The following is a 17,103-nucleotide window of genomic DNA, read 5'->3' as shown; positions in this document are numbered from 1 at the left end:
ACCAAGACACAATATCTAACAGGTGTCAGGCTGACTCGTTATGAAACAAGCTTCCTGGGATCCCCAAATGTTTAATTGAAAAGCTGTACAGTGCTTAACCTGGCAACCTTATTCCCAAAAGAAAATGTTGAAATTGATCAATTGGAAAATATTGAACATGATTGTCTCAAAGTAACTGATCTATGTACAAATCAAAGACCTGACATTAGAGATACCTGATTAGAAGAAAATGACCAAATTATCTTTGTTGAAGGTTCTTGTCTCAGGGATGATACAGGAATATTAAGAACAGGATATGCTGTATGCACAATTTCTGGTATACTTGAAGCATCCTGGCTTCATGGAGTATACTCTGCACAAGTGGCAGAACTGGTAGCCCTTACTAGAGCATGCCATGCTTCTGCACAGCTTAAACGTACCATATATATGGACAGCCAGCATGGATTTGGAATAGTGCATGATTTTGGCCAGTTGTGGCCATAGACAGGTTTCCTGACCTCTTCTAGTTCACCAGTCAGAAATGGTGAGAGTATTCAGGATTTGTTGCAAGCTATTAAAATGCCTGAGAAGATTGTCATGGTGAAATTCAGTGCACATCTGAAATCACAAGATCTTCTGTCAACGGGAAATGGATATGCAGATCAAGTCGCAAGGTTTTGCACATTGAACTCTATATCGTTCAAAGATAAATAGGAGTTGTTACCTGAGGAAGATGAGACATGTCCAAGTTATGCATTACATGTTATAGATATCTTGGAAGAACTGAAAACTTTTCAGAATAACATTGAGAGGGAGGAGAAAAGTTCATGGGTCAAAATGAAATGTGTACAGCGTCAGGATTAACTGTGGGTTTCAGAAGAAGGTCAATTGGTATTGCCAAACAGTTTGTTGACACAAATGGCTATATATTATCAGGGTCAAGCACATGTTGGAAGGGATGCAATGATTCATTTGTTCAAACAAAATTGGTTCAATCCAAAGTTCAGACAGGTTGCTGAAGCAGTTTGCCATAATTGCATTATTTGTCAACAAATGAACGTGGGTAAAGGGACAGTGATCAATCTGAGCTACATTGGAAGAGCAGAATGCAGATGGATTTTATTGAGATGCCTGTGTGTGGATGATTGACATATGTGTTGGTGATTGTCTGCATCTTCAGTCATTGGATTGAAGCTTATCCTACACGAAGAAATGAAAGCCTCACATTAGCAAAATTACTTCTTAGGAACTGATCCCACATTTTGGGTTTACGATTTCTTTAGAAACAGATAGAGGAAGTCATTTCAACAAAGAAGTAATTAAATAACTATGTTCAGCCTTAAACATTGAACAGAAATTGCATTGTAGCTACCGCCCTGAATCATCAGGACTTGGGGAACAGATGAATGGTACCTTGAAATCAAGAATGGCGAAAATGTGTGTGCCCACGAACATGAACTGGCCTGACACATTACTGTTAGTTCTGATGACAGTGAGAAACACACCTGACAGGAATACAGGACTGTCACTGCATGGGATCCTCGAGTGCTGATCAATGATGTTGCCAGAGGTTCCTGCAAATGCTCTTGTGAACATAACAGATGATATGGTGTTGGACTACTGCAAGGGTCTGGCTGATGTGGCTCGCTCTTTCTCTCATCAGGTAGAAGCCACCCCACTACAACCGTCTCAAGATTAAGGACACAACCTGAGAGCAGGTGACTGGGTTGTGATCAGAAAGCACGTGGGGAAAACATGTTTGGAGCCTCGGTGGAAAGGCCCTTCCGAGGTAGTGCTAATTATTACCACAGCGGTGAAGTGCGCTGGAGTTCGGAACTGGATCCATGCAAGCCATACGAGGAAAGTGGCATGTCCTCTGGACAATGAAGAGGAGTTGTTGAGAGTACCAGGAATGTCTAAACCTAAATCTGAGCAAACTGAAAGCTGTTGAGCCACTCCTGTGAGTGATGAAGGAGAAGACCCACAGACAATTAAGGCAGCGGGAGAGTCTAGTCGGAGGAAGACTCTCCCAGAAGCAGACAGTCTTGAGAGACAAAGCAAGCAAACGTCAGACCACGAGGGGGAAGGAGTTGAGGCAGATCAAAGCCACTGTGGTCTGACTCCTCGAGAGCCAGTTGCAAGTCCGTCAAGTCCTGCAGAGGAAGAAGAAATTACAAGTTCCACACTGAAAAGAGCATTAATGAAAAGTCCACTGAAAGGAGATAAGTGGGCAGAGTCGCAAGTAAAGAGAAAAGAAGCAATTACCGGGACAACAATTGGGGAAGGAGCAGATAACAAGGAGAGAAGATTTGAGTGAAGGAGAATTAAATGGAGATTGAAAGCTGAAAAGAAAGAGAATTGCAAGTCGAAGGTACGCTGGTCCTGAATGGGCGTATGCAACCACAAGAGAATGCAAAGGGAATTTTTGTCTTTTTGTTTTGATCGAGACATTCAAGGTCAATATTTTGGCACTTGAAGGAAGCCAATGAACTAAACTATTGAAACTGTAAGCTAAGAGAAGTACAAAGTAAAAGAGACCATTGAAAGTAACCAGAAAAGGCGTTTTGATAACCTGATTTGACAAGATAACCTGTTTCACAAACTGCAAAACTGATTTTTGACAACCTTACCAATTTTGATAAAAGGATTCAGTAAATGAAACTGAAAGCTGTAATTAATTGCTGAAGAAGATTGAAGATTTGTTTTTGATTTTTGCTGCATAGTTATAATATTTGTTTCTCTTCTACTTTCTGATTCTTTACTGACCATGAGTAACCTTAGCCAGCAGGGTAGGAAGAATAGATGCTGTAAATACTGGAGTATTGGTTTGGCGATTGTATGCATGGTAATGTGCCTGGTATTTGATTATGGGTATGACTGTTCTTGACAAGAGTAAAGCCAACCATACCTTAGCTTCAGAGACAACTACCGCACTCACAGAAATAGAGGAGTTTAGGTTAGATGAGAAATATCTGCACATAGATAATGCACAAGCAGAACTTTCTTCTAATGTTTTCTATCACTTATTGAGTGAGTATGTTGAGACGATGGATGCAAGAAATTGTTATGTTTGCATGCAGATTACTTCATCTGTCAAGGATGGAGTTACCTAGCATAGTTTTCCCCTCCCTTGTGGGATAAGTTGCAGTCTGTCACTAACAAGATTCTATAACCAGGAGTACATCCAGTATTTCTATTCCAATTATGATGTTGTGTTTTCGTTTGTCCCTATAATTAAATACCTAAGTAGAGTAGCTAAGCAGAACAATATAGAATTAGTGAGAGGATTCTTTGAGCCTACATTAAACTTTGGCACCGCACATGTGCAGAGAAACAATTTGACATGCTTGATTATACCAACTGAAAAGAGCTTGTTAGAAAAGACAGATGATTGAAGGAAGGCATTAAAGGAGAAATTAGAAAAGTGCTTAGAGAAAAGAACATTAAGAAATGATTATGCATTTAGTGAAATAAAAACACAAGGAAGGTTAGCTTTAGATGCGCAACAGATAGGAAAACTTTGTATATACAGTATAGGCCTAAATCTAGTACTGATATGTTGTTTGTAGGAATGAGTAAATGTAGACATGTGTTTTTGTTTCAGCATAAATGGACGTTCATGTTGAATGGACAGGATCCAACAATTCCCGGAGTTTATAACATTTGTGGATCAAATGCCTATTACTGTCTTCTAAGAGGATGGTTTGGCACATGTTACCTTAGGGATCCTTTTCCCAAAGACACTTCAACTTGAAGAATTGAAAAGATTACTGATAATCACTGAGTTACATCACGTTGAACAAAAGAGAGAATCTTCCTCTAGTATAGTGGGAGATATATTTGGAGCAATAATTCTTTCAGTGGGAGTTCTCCTGATTTCAATAACGATTTAACATTTGTCTACTACTGTGGATAACATGTTGATACATTTTTCAGGAGCCATGATCCTAATTGACACAGAAATGGCTGCAGTAAGATCTATGACTCTTCAGAACATCCTTGTTTTAGACATTTTCTTAGCAAAAGATAGCTGAATTTGCAAGATGTTGAATTTGAAGCATTGTTGTTCATATATCCTGATAATAGCAAAGAAATTAGATGCTTACTTACTAATCTGGCTAATGACAGTGCTGATTTAAAGGAGCTGAGAGAACCAAGTGTTTGGGAAAAAGTTGGCAAAGGATTGCTTCAGTGGGAAATTGGCTCAGCAACATTGGGAATGGGATAATATTAAAAATATTACAAGGGATATTGATTATTGTCATATGTATAATTGGAGCATGGGGAATATGTAAATTGTATTATGTGATTAAATAAAACAAAATAAAAAATGATCAGAGGAGGGAGCAAATTAAAATGGAAAAATTGTTTAGAGACAATTTGAAAAGGGAACGAAAAACCAAAAGAGACAGGGTGGACAAATTTTAGCTGAAGCAAAAGTTTGTGTGGGAAGATATCAGTGTGATGACATATTTAGTCATCACAGGAGGGATTGTTAAGCTGAAATTTTACTAATAAATATTCATGCATTCTGAATGTTGAATATGCATAGAAAATGGATTAATATAAAGAAATAATACACAACTTTGAAAATGTGCCTACTTGAGTGACGTCAATAATCACAAAGTGTCTTTATTAACTGCTAATTAATGTAAAATGTTGTGCTCATGTTGGGATTAATGTAGTAGTCTATTATATTAATAATCATGTATTTTGTATTTGCTTTGTTAATCATAGGCCTTAAATTAGCGAGGTCTTGGGCCTAGTTGCATGGCCTCATGTCAAGTTGCATTGCTTAAACTAGTCACATCAAAAGCTGCTTAGAGAATTAGAATTGTATTTTTCCACCCTCTTGACCAGATGCTAGTAGCTCAATTTCTTTCCCATGAGAACTGCTTGGTAAAATATGTTGTACTAGCTATTGATACTTTGTAGAACTTAGTGTGTGTAAAGGCAATGTTCCCAGGAACTAACAACGGATGCACTGAGTGGAGTGTAAGGCGATACAAAATTGTTACCTGAGAAGCCGAAAGACGGAAACAGGAGAAGAGGAGCCAGTCATCGACATGTGAAAGATAGTTACGTTATATCTTAGATTTGATGTTCTACTTTCATTGAACTAAATGTAAACATACGTTTCTTTGACCAATAGCAACATGGAAAGAAGTTTTAGGAAATCTAACTTATCCAGACTGTACTGGTAGGAGACACCCAAACTTTTTTCCTAACTGTCCAGAGAGGAGACATGCTTATCTTTTTCCTAACTTTGTTGCCGAGAAGCAACATTCTGATTATTCCCGTTCCTGAGACATTTCTATCTTGTTGAACTTTTTTGCTGAGTCCCAATGTCATGCTGACCGAACAAATGTCCAATTGACGAAGACTGTTGCAGCTTGATGAACTATACTGAGGCAAGATATAAGACTATGTTACTGATTGCCTTGTCTATTTGGTTTTAGGTCTTTAGGTACCAACCGCTAATTTTGATAGAGCCATAGTTAGATGTTTTTCCCAATTTGTTCTGACTAAATTGTTTTGCATGAAGCCCAAACATGCCATTCTAATCAGAAGATTAGTTAGGAGACTCACTGATGGTGCTTGCTAAATATTAACAACAGTTGATGTCTTTTCTTTGCTGAATCTAAATGTATGCTATTTCTATTGTACAGATATTCTTGCTATTGATTTGTACTGTAAACCTGGAATGTGTAGTGATCCATGCATTGATCAAATTGAGATTCTTTAGATGATTTGGTCAACCAGCATTGTTTCTGTATGTGTATCATTTGATTTTGAGACTAAGTTACGTGATATTAGCATTGTTAATATAGGGAAATAAACACTCTAACTTTTACATAAAAGGCATAGTTATTCATGGCCAAGGGGTCATGGTGCGTGGAAATTACTGACTCTGAAGATTGTTGATCCTATTGATTGGTATTGTTATTGATTGTCATTGAAGCTGAATCTTATGATAGGAACTACTCTAAATGCAGTTAAAATGTCCATCAAACCTTTAGCGCGTCCCCTTCTAAATTAATGAGAAGAAACCAATGAAGGTCAGACCCGCTAACATAACGAACCCCAACTTATTTATACATCTCAAAAAAATGACTACTATGTGTGGCAATGTCAAAATATTTAGATTAAATATGTCAGCCATCATAGGGTATATTGAGCATAGTACTTAGTACCATAATACATCCCCCACATGCCACAGTGAGGTTCACAACAATCAGATGAACTGACCATAAAAGGAACGGCCATCTTGTAACATACTAAACAGTCTCAAGATAAAGAACCTCATCACATTCATACATCTCAAATTTGATGCCAATCATTCAACAACCACAACAAACTTATCCCTAATACGGCACAGAAAGGTTCACAACAATCACTTAAATCGAGCGTAAGCAAATCTTTCACCTTGGAACATATTATACAGGCTCATAAAAACAAAACTCGTCACAGTCATGCATCTATACTATGAATCCGCCGTCACAGGATGGAAATCAGTCGACTAACCACAATATATATCTGAATTACACAATTGTTTCTAACTCAGCATCAGTTTGATCCAATCAAACACTCCCTCCATCTATATCAGTGGTTCCCAACCTTTTGATTTCTGGGGACCCCCACTTTATCAGTACTGCAACACAGGGACCCCACTGAATTATTATTTGAATCCGGGGAAACCCCCAATAAGACATTACTGAGCGCTGGGGATCTCATCTGTTAATATTATTACATTTTGTGAGCAGTCATGGACCCCTGGGGAGGCTTTGCAGACCCCCAGTGTGAGAAAGTAGCCTCTTTCTAGCATAGTTACCCCAACTTTTGGCCTGTTTCTGAGTGTGTGTCAGTGTGTTTTTACTGTGTCACTGGGATCCTGCTAGCCAGGACCCCAGCGCTCATTGATAAAAACCTATATGTCAGGTGTTTTGCCTGTGTCACTGGGATCCTGCTAGCCAGCACACCAGTGCCCATTGTTTGTGGCCTAATGTGTATGCCTGTGTAGTGCCTAACTGTGTCACTGAGGCTCTGCTAATTAGAACCTTATTGCTTATGCTCTCTCTGCTTTTAAATTTGTCACTGTAGGCCAGTGACTACATTTACCAATTTCAATAAAAAAGTCCCTAGTATATGTTACCTAGGTACCCAGGGCATTGGGGTTCCAGGAGATTCATATGGGCTGCAGCATTTCTTTTGCCACCCATAGGGAGCTCAGACAAACCTTTGCACAGGTCTGCCATTGCAGTCTGCATGAAATAACGCACATGTTATTTCACAGCCATTTTCTCTGAACTTAAGTAACTTATAAGTAACCTATATGTCTAACCTTCACTTGCTGAAGGTTAGGTGCAAAGTTACTAAGTGTGAGGGCACCCTTGCACTAGCAAAGGTTCCCCCACATACTTCAGGGACATGTCCCCGGACTTTGTGAGTGCAGGGACACCATTACACGTGTGCACTACATATAGGTCAATACCTATATGTACCTTCAAAATTGTAACTCTGAATATGGCCATGTAACATGTCTAAGATCATGGAATTGCCCCACCATTCCAAATCTGGTATTGGGGAGCCAATTCCATGCATCCTGCGGGCTCCACTGTGGACCCCAAGTACTGCCAAACCAGCTCTCTGAGGCTTGCACTGCAGCTACAGCTGCTGCCACCTCACAGACAGGGCTCTGCCCTCCTGGGGTCTGGGCAGCCCAGCCCCAGGAAGGCAGCACAAAGCATTTACTCTGAAAGCAGGGTGTTACACCCTTTCCCTTTGGAAATAGGTGTTACAGGCTGGGGAGGGGTAACTTCCCCCAGCCTCTGGAAATGCTTTTAAGGGCAAAGATGGTGCCTTCCTTGCATAAACCAGTCTACACCAGTTCAGGGACCCCTTCTCCCCTGCTCTGGCAGGAAACTGGACAAAGGAAAGGGGAGTGACCACTCCCCTGTCCATCACCACCCCAGGGGTGGTGCCCAGAGCTCCTCCAGTGTGTTCCTGATTTCAGCCATCTTGCTTTGCAAGGTGTGGGGGCACTCTGGAGGACTCTGAGTGGCCAGTGCCAGCGGGTGACGTCAGAGACCCCTCGTGATTGGTCCATACCTGATAAGGTAGCCAAACCCCCTCTCAGGGTTATTTAGGGTTCTCTTCAGATTCTGCTTACAAGTTTCCTTAACCTCTTCTGTGCCTTGGACGAGATGATCTCGTCCAAGGCTACAGTTCCCCTGTGCCTTGGACGAGATCATCTCGTCCATGGCACAGGGGAACTTGGGGGCGCGCTAGCGCGCCCCCCGTGCACCCCCCTCCCCCCCCCCAAGTCGGGGATGGAAGGGGAAGACCTTCCCCTTCCACCCCCGACCCCCCCCCCACCCCCCCTGTGACGTCAGCGCGCGCGCGCGCGCGCGCGCTGATGTGTCACAGGGGCCTCCCTCGTCGCGCTGGAAGCTCTGCTTCCAGCGCGATTGAAAAAGAAATGCAAAAGCATTTCTTTTTCAATCACTTGGGAGGCCCGGAGGGGCTTCAAAGGGAAGGAAAAGTATTTCCTTCCCTTTGAAGTCCCTCCGAGGGTTTCAAAAGCCGGATTGCTTGCAATCCGGTTTTTGAAACCCCACTAGACACCAGGGATTTTTTTTTTTTTCGTAGAAATTGACAAAAGGGAGCGACCCCTTGGGCAAGGGTCGCTCCCAGGGGGGGCATTTTTTTGAAAAGGCCTTTTCTGCCCCCCCTGGGGGCAGATCGGCCTTATTAGGCCGATCTGCCCCCAGGGGGGGCAGAAACCTCTAGGCACCAGGGACCTCTTTTTTTTTTTTTTTTTCATTTTTTTTTTATTGAGGTGGGGAGCGACCCCTTAGGCAAGGGTCGTTCCCCTTGGGGGAAAATTATATTTTGGCCATTTCTGCCCCCCTTGGGGGCAGATTGGCCTATTTTGATGAGGCCAATCTGCCCACAAGGGGGGTAGAAACCACTAGACACCAGGGATTTTTTTTTTTTTTTATGGTTATTGACAAAAGGGAGCGACCCCTTGGGCAAGGGTCGCTCCCAGGGGGGCATATTTTCGGGAAGGCCTTTTCTGCCCCCAGGGGGGGCAGAAACCTCTAGGCACCAGGGACCATTTTTTTTTTTTTTTTTCATTTTATTTTTTTTGGTGGGGAGTGACCCCTTAGGCAAGGGTCGCTCCCCTTGGGGGAAAATTATATTTTGCCCATTTCTGCCCCCCTTGGGGGCAGATTGGCCTATTTTGATGAGGCCAATCTGCCCCCAAGGGGGGTAGAAACCACTAGACACCAGGGAGTTTTTTCTTTGCGTGAATTTCACGCAAAGGGAGCGACCACTTAGGCAAGGGTCGCTCCCTGGGGGGGAGGGGAATTTATTTTAGGCCATTTCTGCCCCCCCTGGGGGCAGATCGGCCTATTATTAGGCCGATCTGCCCCCAGGGGGGGAAGAAACCTCTAGGCGCCAGGGCAAATTTTTTTTTTGTGTTTTTTTTTTGGGTTCTTTTTTTTTTTTTTGAGATGGGGAGCGACCCATCAGGCAAGGGTCGCTCCCCTGGGGGGCAAATTGTATTTAGACCATTTCTGCCCCCCTGGGGGCAGATTGGCCAATTTTAGGTCAATCTGCCCCCAAGGGGGCAGAAACCACTAGGCACCGGGGATTTGTTTTTTGGCGCCAATGTCACGCAGGGGGAGCGACCCTGTAGGCAAGGGTCGCTCCCGGGGGGGGGGGGTGGGGGTTGGGGGGGCAAATTTATTTTAGGCCATTTCTGCCCCCCCGGGGGACAGATCGGCCTATTATTAGGCCGAACTGCCCCCGGGGGGGGGGGCAGAACACTCTAGGCACCAGGGCAATTTTTTTTTTGTGTTTTTTTTTTTTTGTTGTTTCTTTTTTTAGAGATGGGGAGCGACCCATCAGGCAAGGGTCGCACCCCTGGGGGGGCAAATTATATTTAGACCATTTCTGCCCCCCTGGGGGCAGATTGGCCAATTTTAGGTCAATCTGCCCCCAAGGGGGCAGAAACCACTAGGCACCGGGGATTTGTTTTTTGGCGCCAATCTCACGCAGGGGGAGCGACCCCGTAGGCAAGGGTCGCTCCCGGGGGGGGGGGTGGGGGTTGGGGGGGCAAATTTATTTTAGGCCATTTCTGCCCCCCCGGGGGACAGATCGGCCTATTATTAGGCCGAACTGCCCCCGGGGGGGGGGGCAGAACACTCTAGGCGCCAGGGCAATTTTTTTTTTGTGTTTTTTTTTTTTGTTGTTTCTTTTTTTAGAGATGGGGAGCGACCCATCAGGCAAGGGTCGCTCCCCTGGGGGGGCAAATTGTATTTAGACCATTTCTGCCCCCCTGGGGGCAGATTGGCCAATTTTAGGTCAATCTGCCCCTAAGGGGGCAGAAATCACTAGGCACCGGGGATTTGTTTTTTGGCGCCAATGTCACGCAGGGGGAGCGACCCCGTAGGCAAGGGTCGCTCCCGGGGGGGGTGGGGGTTGGGGGTTGGGGGGGCAAATTTATTTTAGGCCATTTCTGCCCCCCCGGGGGACAGATCGGCCTATTATTAGGCCGAACTGCCCCGGGGGGGGGGGGGGGGGCAGAACACTCTAGGCACCAGGGCAATTTTTTTTTTGTGTTTTTTTTTTTTTTTGTTTCTTTTTTTAGAGATGGGGAGCGACCCATCAGGCAAGGGTCGCTCCCCTGGGGGGGCAAATTGTATTTAGACCATTTCTGCCCCCCTGGGGGCAGATTGGCCAATTTTAGGTCAATCTGCCCCCAAGGGGGCAGAAACCACTAGGCACCGGGGATTTGTTTTTTGGCGCCAATGTCACGCAGGGGGAGCGACCCTGTAGGCAAGGGTCGCTCCCGGGGGGGGGGTGGGGGTTGGGGGGGCAAATTTATTTTAGGCCATTTCTGCCCCCCCGGGGGACAGATCGGCCTATTATTAGGCCGAACTGCCCCCGGGGGGGGGGGGCAGAACACTCTAGGCACCAGGGCAATTTTTTTTTTGCTTTTTTTTTTTTTGTTGTTTCTTTTTTTAGAGATGGGGAGCGACCCATCAGGCAAGGGTCGCTCCCCTGGGGGGGCAAATTGTATTTAGACCATTTCTGCCCCCCTGGGGGCAGATTGGCCAATTGTAGGTCAATCTGCCCCCAAGGGGGCAGAAACCACTAGGCACCGGGGATTTGTTTTTTGGCGCCAATGTCACGCAGGGGGAGCGACCCCGTAGGCAAGGGTCGCTCCCGGGGGGGGGGATGGGGGTTGGGGGGGCAAATTTATTTTAGGCCATTTCTGCCCCCCCGGGGGACAGATCGGCCTATTATTAGGCCGAACTGCCCCCGGGGGGGGGGGGGGGCAGAACACTCTAGGCACCAGGGCAATTTTTTTTTTGTGTTTTTTTTTTTTTGTTGTTTCTTTTTTTAGAGATGGGGAGCGACCCATCAGGCAAGGGTCGCTCCCCTGGGGGGGCAAATTGTATTTAGACCATTTCTGCCCCCCTGGGGGCAGATTGGCCAATTTTAGGTCAATCTGCCCCCAAGGGGGCAGAAACCACTAGGCACCGGGGATTTGTTTTTTGGCGCCAATGTCACGCAGGGGCAGTGACCCCGTAGGCAAGGGTCGCTCCCGGGGGGGGGATGGGGGTTGGGGGGGCAAATTTATTTTAGGCCATTTCTGCCCCCCCGGGGGACAGATCGGCCTATTATTAGGCCGAACTGCCCCCGGGGGGGGGGGGGGCGAACACTCTAGGCACCAGGGCAATTTTTTTTTTGTGTTTTTTTTTTTTTGTTGTTTCTTTTTTTAGAGATGGGGAGCGACCCATCAGGCAAGGGTCGCTCCCCTGGGGGGGCAAATTGTATTTAGACCATTTCTGCCCCCCTGGGGGCAGATTGGCCAATTTTAGGTCAATCTGCCCCCAAGGGGGCAGAAACCACTAGGCACCGGGGATTTGTTTTTTGGCGCCAATGTCACGCAGGGGGAGCGACCCTGTAGGCAAGGGTCGCTCCCGGGGGGGGGGGGGTGGGGGGGGCAAATTTATTTTAGGCCATTTCTGCCCCCCCGGGGGACAGATCGGCCTATTATTAGGCCGAACTGCCCCCGGGGGGGGGGGGGCAGAACACTCTAGGCACCAGGGCAATTTTTTTTTTGTGTTTTTTTTTTTTTGTTGTTTCTTTTTTTAGAGATGGGGAGCGACCCATCAGGCAAGGGTCGCTCCCCTGGGGGGGCAAATTGTATTTAGACCATTTCTGCCCCCCTGGGGGCAGATTTGTCAATTTTAGGTCTATCTGCCCCCAAGGGGACAGAAACCACTAGGCACCGGGGATTTGTTTTTTGGCGCCAATGTCACGCAGGGGGAGCGACCCCGTAGGCAAGGGTCGCTCCCGGGGGGGGGGTGGGTGTTGGGGGGGCAAATTTATTTTAGGCCATTTCTGCCCCCCCGGGGGGCAGATCGGCCTATTATTAGGCCGATCTGCCCCCCGGGGGGGGGGGGGCAGAAACCTCTAGGCGCCAGGGGAATTTTTCATTTTTTTCTTTTTTTTTTTCTTTGTTTTTTTTTTTTAGAGATGGGGAGCGACCCATCAGGCAAAAGTCGCTCCCCTGAGGGACAAATTGTATTTAGGCCATTTCTGCCCCCCTTGGGGGCAGATTGGCTGATTTTAGGTCAACCTGCCCCCAAGGGGGCAGAAACCACTAGGCACCGGGGATTTGTTTTTTGGTGCCAATGTCACGCAGGGGGAGCGACCCCGTAGGCAAGGGTCGCTCCCGACGGGGGAGGGTGGGGGTTGGGGGGGCAAATTTATTTTAGGGCATTTCTGCCCCCCCCCCCCCCCCCCCCCCCTGGGGCCGGCTGAGCTACAGGCCAAACACCACAGGTAGGCACCTTGCAAAAAACACCTCTGTTTTCTGTGAAAAATATGTTGTGTCCACGTTGTGTTTTGGGCCATTTCCTTTTGTGGGCGCTAGGCCTACCCACAGAAGTGATGTACCATTTTTATCGAGAGACTTAGGGGAACGCTGGGTGGAAGGAAATTTGTGGCTCCTCTCAGATTCCAGAACTTTCTGTCACCGAAATGAGAGGAAAAAGTGTTTTTTGGGCCAAATTTTGATGTTTGCAAAGGATTCTGGGTAACATAACCTGGTCAGAGCCCCGCAAGTCACCCCATCTTGGATTCCCCTGGGTTTCTAGTTTTCAAAAATGCACTGGTTTGCTAGGTTTCCTCAGGTGTCGGCTGAGCTACAGGCCAAAATCCACAGGTAGGCACTGCTTTTTATAAAAAAATGTGATGTGTCCACGTTGTGTTTTGGGCCCTTTCCTTTCGTGGGCGCTAGTCCTACCCACACAAGTGAGGTATCATTTTTATCGGGAGACTTGGGGGAACGCTGGGTAGAAGGAAATTTGTGGCTCCTCTCAGATTCCAGAACTTTCTGCCACAGAAATGTGAGTAACATGTGTATTTTTAGCCAAATTTTGAGGTTTGCAAAGGATTCTGGGTAACAGAACCTGGTCCGAGCCCCGCAAGTCACCCCTCCTTGGATTCCCCTAGGTCTCTAGTTTTCAGAAATGCACAGGTTTGGTAGGTTTCCCTAGGTGCCGGCTGAGCTAGAGGCCAAAATCTACAGGTAGGCACTTCGCAAAAAACACCTCTGTTTTTTTCCAAAATTTAGGATGTGTCCACGTTGCGCTTTGGGGTGTTTCCTGTCGCCGGCGCTAGGCCTACCCACGCAAGTGAGGTATCATTTTTATCGGGAGACTTTGGGGAACGCTGGGTAGAAGGAAATTTGGGGCTCCTCTCAGATTCCAAAACTTTCTGCCACAGAAATGTGAGTAACATGTGTATTTTTAGCCAAATTTTGAGGTTTGCAAAGGATTCTGGGTAACAGAACCTGGTCCGAGCCCCGCAAGTCACCCCTCCTTGGATTCCCCTAGGTCTCTAGTTTTCAGAAATGCACAGGTTTGGTAGGTTTCCCTAGGTGCCGGCTGAGCTAGAGGCCAAAATCTACAGGTAGGCACTTCGCAAAAAACACCTCTGTTTTTTTCCAAAATTTAGGATGTGTCCACATTGCGCTTTGGGGTGTTTCCTGTCGCCGGCGCTAGGCCTACCCACGCAAGTGAGGTATCATTTTTATCGGGAGACTTGGGGGAACGCTGGGTGGAAGGAAATTTGTAGCTCCTCTCAGATTCCAGAACTTTCTGCCACAGAAATTTGAGGGACAAGTGTTTTTTTAGCCAAATTTTGAGGTTTGCAAAGGATTCAGGGTAACAGAACCTGGTCCGAGCCACACAAGTCACCCCTCCTTGGATTCCCCTAGGTCTCTAGTTTTCAGAAATGTACAGGTTTGGTAGGTTTCCCTAGGTGGCGGCTGAGCTAGAGGCCAAAATCTCCAGGTAGTCACTTTGCTAAAAACAGCTCTGTTTTCTGTGATGTGTCCACGTTGTGTTTTGGGGCATATCCTGTCGCGGGCGCTAGGCCTACCCACACAAGTGAGGTATCATTTTTATCGGGAGACGTGGGGGAACGCTGGGTGGAAGGAAATTTGTGGCTCCTCTCAGATTCCAGAACTTTCTGCCACAGAAATGTGAGGAACATGTGTTTTTTTAGCCAAATTTTGAGATTTGCAAAGGATTCTGGGTAACAGAACCTGGTCCGAGCCCCGCAAGTCACCCCTCCTTGGATTCCCCTAGGTCTCTAGTTTTCAGAAATGCACAGGTTTGGTAGGTTTCCCTAGGTGGCGGCTGAGCTAGAGGCCAAAATCTACAGGTAGTCACTTTGCTAAAAACAGCTCTGTTTTCTGTGATATGTCCACGTTGTGTTTTGGGGCATATCCTGTCGCGGGCGCTAGGCCTACCCACACAAGTGAGGTATCATTTTTATCGGGAGACGTGGGGGAACGCTGGGTGGAAGGAAATTTGTGGCTCCTCTCAGATTCCAGAACTTTCTGCCACAGAAATGTGAGGAACATGTGTTTTTTTAGCCAAATTTTGAGATTTGCAAAGGATTCTGGGTAACAGAACCTGGTCCGAGCCCCGCAAGTCACCCCTCCTTGGATTCCCCTAGGTCTCTAGTTTTCAGAAATGCACAGGTTTGGTAGGTTTCCCTAGGTGGCGGCTGAGCTAGAGGCCAAAATCTACAGGTAGTCACTTTGCTAAAAACAGCTCTGTTTTCTGTGATATGTCCACGTTGTGTTTTGGGGCATATCCTGTCGCGGGCGCTAGGCCTACCCACACAAGTGAGGTATCATTTTTATCGGGAGACGTGGGGGAACGCTGGGTGGAAGGAAATTTGTGGCTCCTCTCAGATTCCAGAACTTTCTGCCACAGAAATGTGAGGAACATGTGTTTTTTTAGCCAAATTTTGAGGTTTGCAAAGGATTCTGGGTAACAGAACCTGGTCCGAGCCCCGCAAGTCACCCCTCCTTGGATTCCCCTAGGTCTCTAGTTTTCAGAAATGCACAGGTTTGGTAGGTTTCCCTAGGTGGCGGCTGAGCTAGAGGCCAAAATCTACAGGTAGTCACTTTGCTAAAAACAGCTCTGTTTTCTGTGATATGTCCACGTTGTGTTTTGGGGCATATCCTGTCGCGGGCGCTAGGCCTACCCACACAAGTGAGGTATCATTTTTATCGGGAGACGTGGGGGAACGCTGGGTGGAAGGAAATTTGTGGCTCCTCTCAGATTCCAGAACTTTCTGCCACAGAAATGTGAGGAACATGTGTTTTTTTAGCCAAATTTTGAGATTTGCAAAGGATTCTGGGTAACAGAACCTGGTCCGAGCCCCGCAAGTCACCCCTCCTTGGATTCCCCTAGGTCTCTAGTTTTCAGAAATGCACAGGTTTGGTAGGTTTCCCTAGGTGGCGGCTGAGCTAGAGGCCAAAATCTACAGTTAGTCACTTTGCTAAAAACAGCTCTGTTTTCTGTGATATGTCCACGTTGTGTTTTGGGGCATATCCTGTCGCGGGCGCTAGGCCTACCCACACAAGTGAGGTATCATTTTTATCGGGAGACGTGGGGGAACCCTGGGTGGAAGGAAATTTGTGGCTCCTCTCAGATTCCAGAACTTTCTGCCACAGAAATGTGAGGAACATGTGTTTTTTTAGCCAAATTTTGAGGTTTGCAAAGGATTCTGGGTAACAGAACCTGGTCCGAGCCCCACAAGTCACCCCTCCTTGGATTCCCCTAGGTCTCTAGTTTTCAGAAATGCACAGGTTTGGTAGGTTTCCCTAGGTGGCGGCTGAGCTAGAGGCCAAAATCTACAGGTAGTCACTTTGCTAAAAACAGCTCTGTTTTCTGTGATATGTCCACGTTGTGTTTTGGGGCATATCCTGTCGCGGGCGCTAGGCCTACCCACACAAGTGAGGTATCATTTTTATCGGGAGACGTGGGGGAACGCTGGGTGGAAGGAAATTTGTGGCTCCTCTCAGATTCCAGAACTTTCTGCCACAGAAATGTGAGGAACATGTGTTTTTTTAGCCAAATTTTGAGGTTTGCAATGGATTCTGGGTAACAGAACCTGGTCCGAGCCACACAAGTCACCCCTCCTTGGATTTCCCTAGGTCTCTAGTTTTCAGAAATGCACAGGTTTGGTAGGTTTCCCTAGGTGACGGGTGAGCTAGAGGCCAAAATCTACAGGTAGTCACTTTGCTAAAAACAGCTCTGTTTTCTGTGATGTGTCCACGTTGTGTTTTGGGGCATATCCTGTTGCGGGTGCTAGGCCTACCCACACAAGTGAGGTATCATTTTTATCGGGAGACGTGGGGGAACGCTGGGTGGAAGGAAATTTGTGGCTCCTCTCAGATTCCAGAACTTTCTGCCACAGAAATGTGAGGAACATGTGTTTTTTTAGCCAAATTTTGAGGTTTGCAAAGGATTCTGGGTAACAGAACCTGGTCCGAGCCACACAAGTCACCCCTCCTTGGATTCCCCTAGGTCTCTAGTTTTCAGAAATGCACAGGTTTGGTAGGTTTCCCTAGGTGGCGGCTGAGCTAGAGGCCAAAATCTACAGGTAGTCACTTTGCTAAAAACAGCTCTGTTTTCTGTGATGTGTCCACGTTGTGTTTTGGGGCATATCCTGTCGCGGGTGCTAGGCCTACCCACACAAGTGAGGTACCATTTTTATCGGGAGACTTGGGGGAACATA

The sequence above is a fragment of the Pleurodeles waltl genome, chromosome 3_1 (assembly GCF_031143425.1).
Source record: "Pleurodeles waltl isolate 20211129_DDA chromosome 3_1, aPleWal1.hap1.20221129, whole genome shotgun sequence".
Taxonomy (NCBI): Eukaryota; Metazoa; Chordata; class Amphibia; order Caudata; family Salamandridae; genus Pleurodeles; species Pleurodeles waltl.
This window is presented reverse-complemented; position numbering follows the sequence as displayed.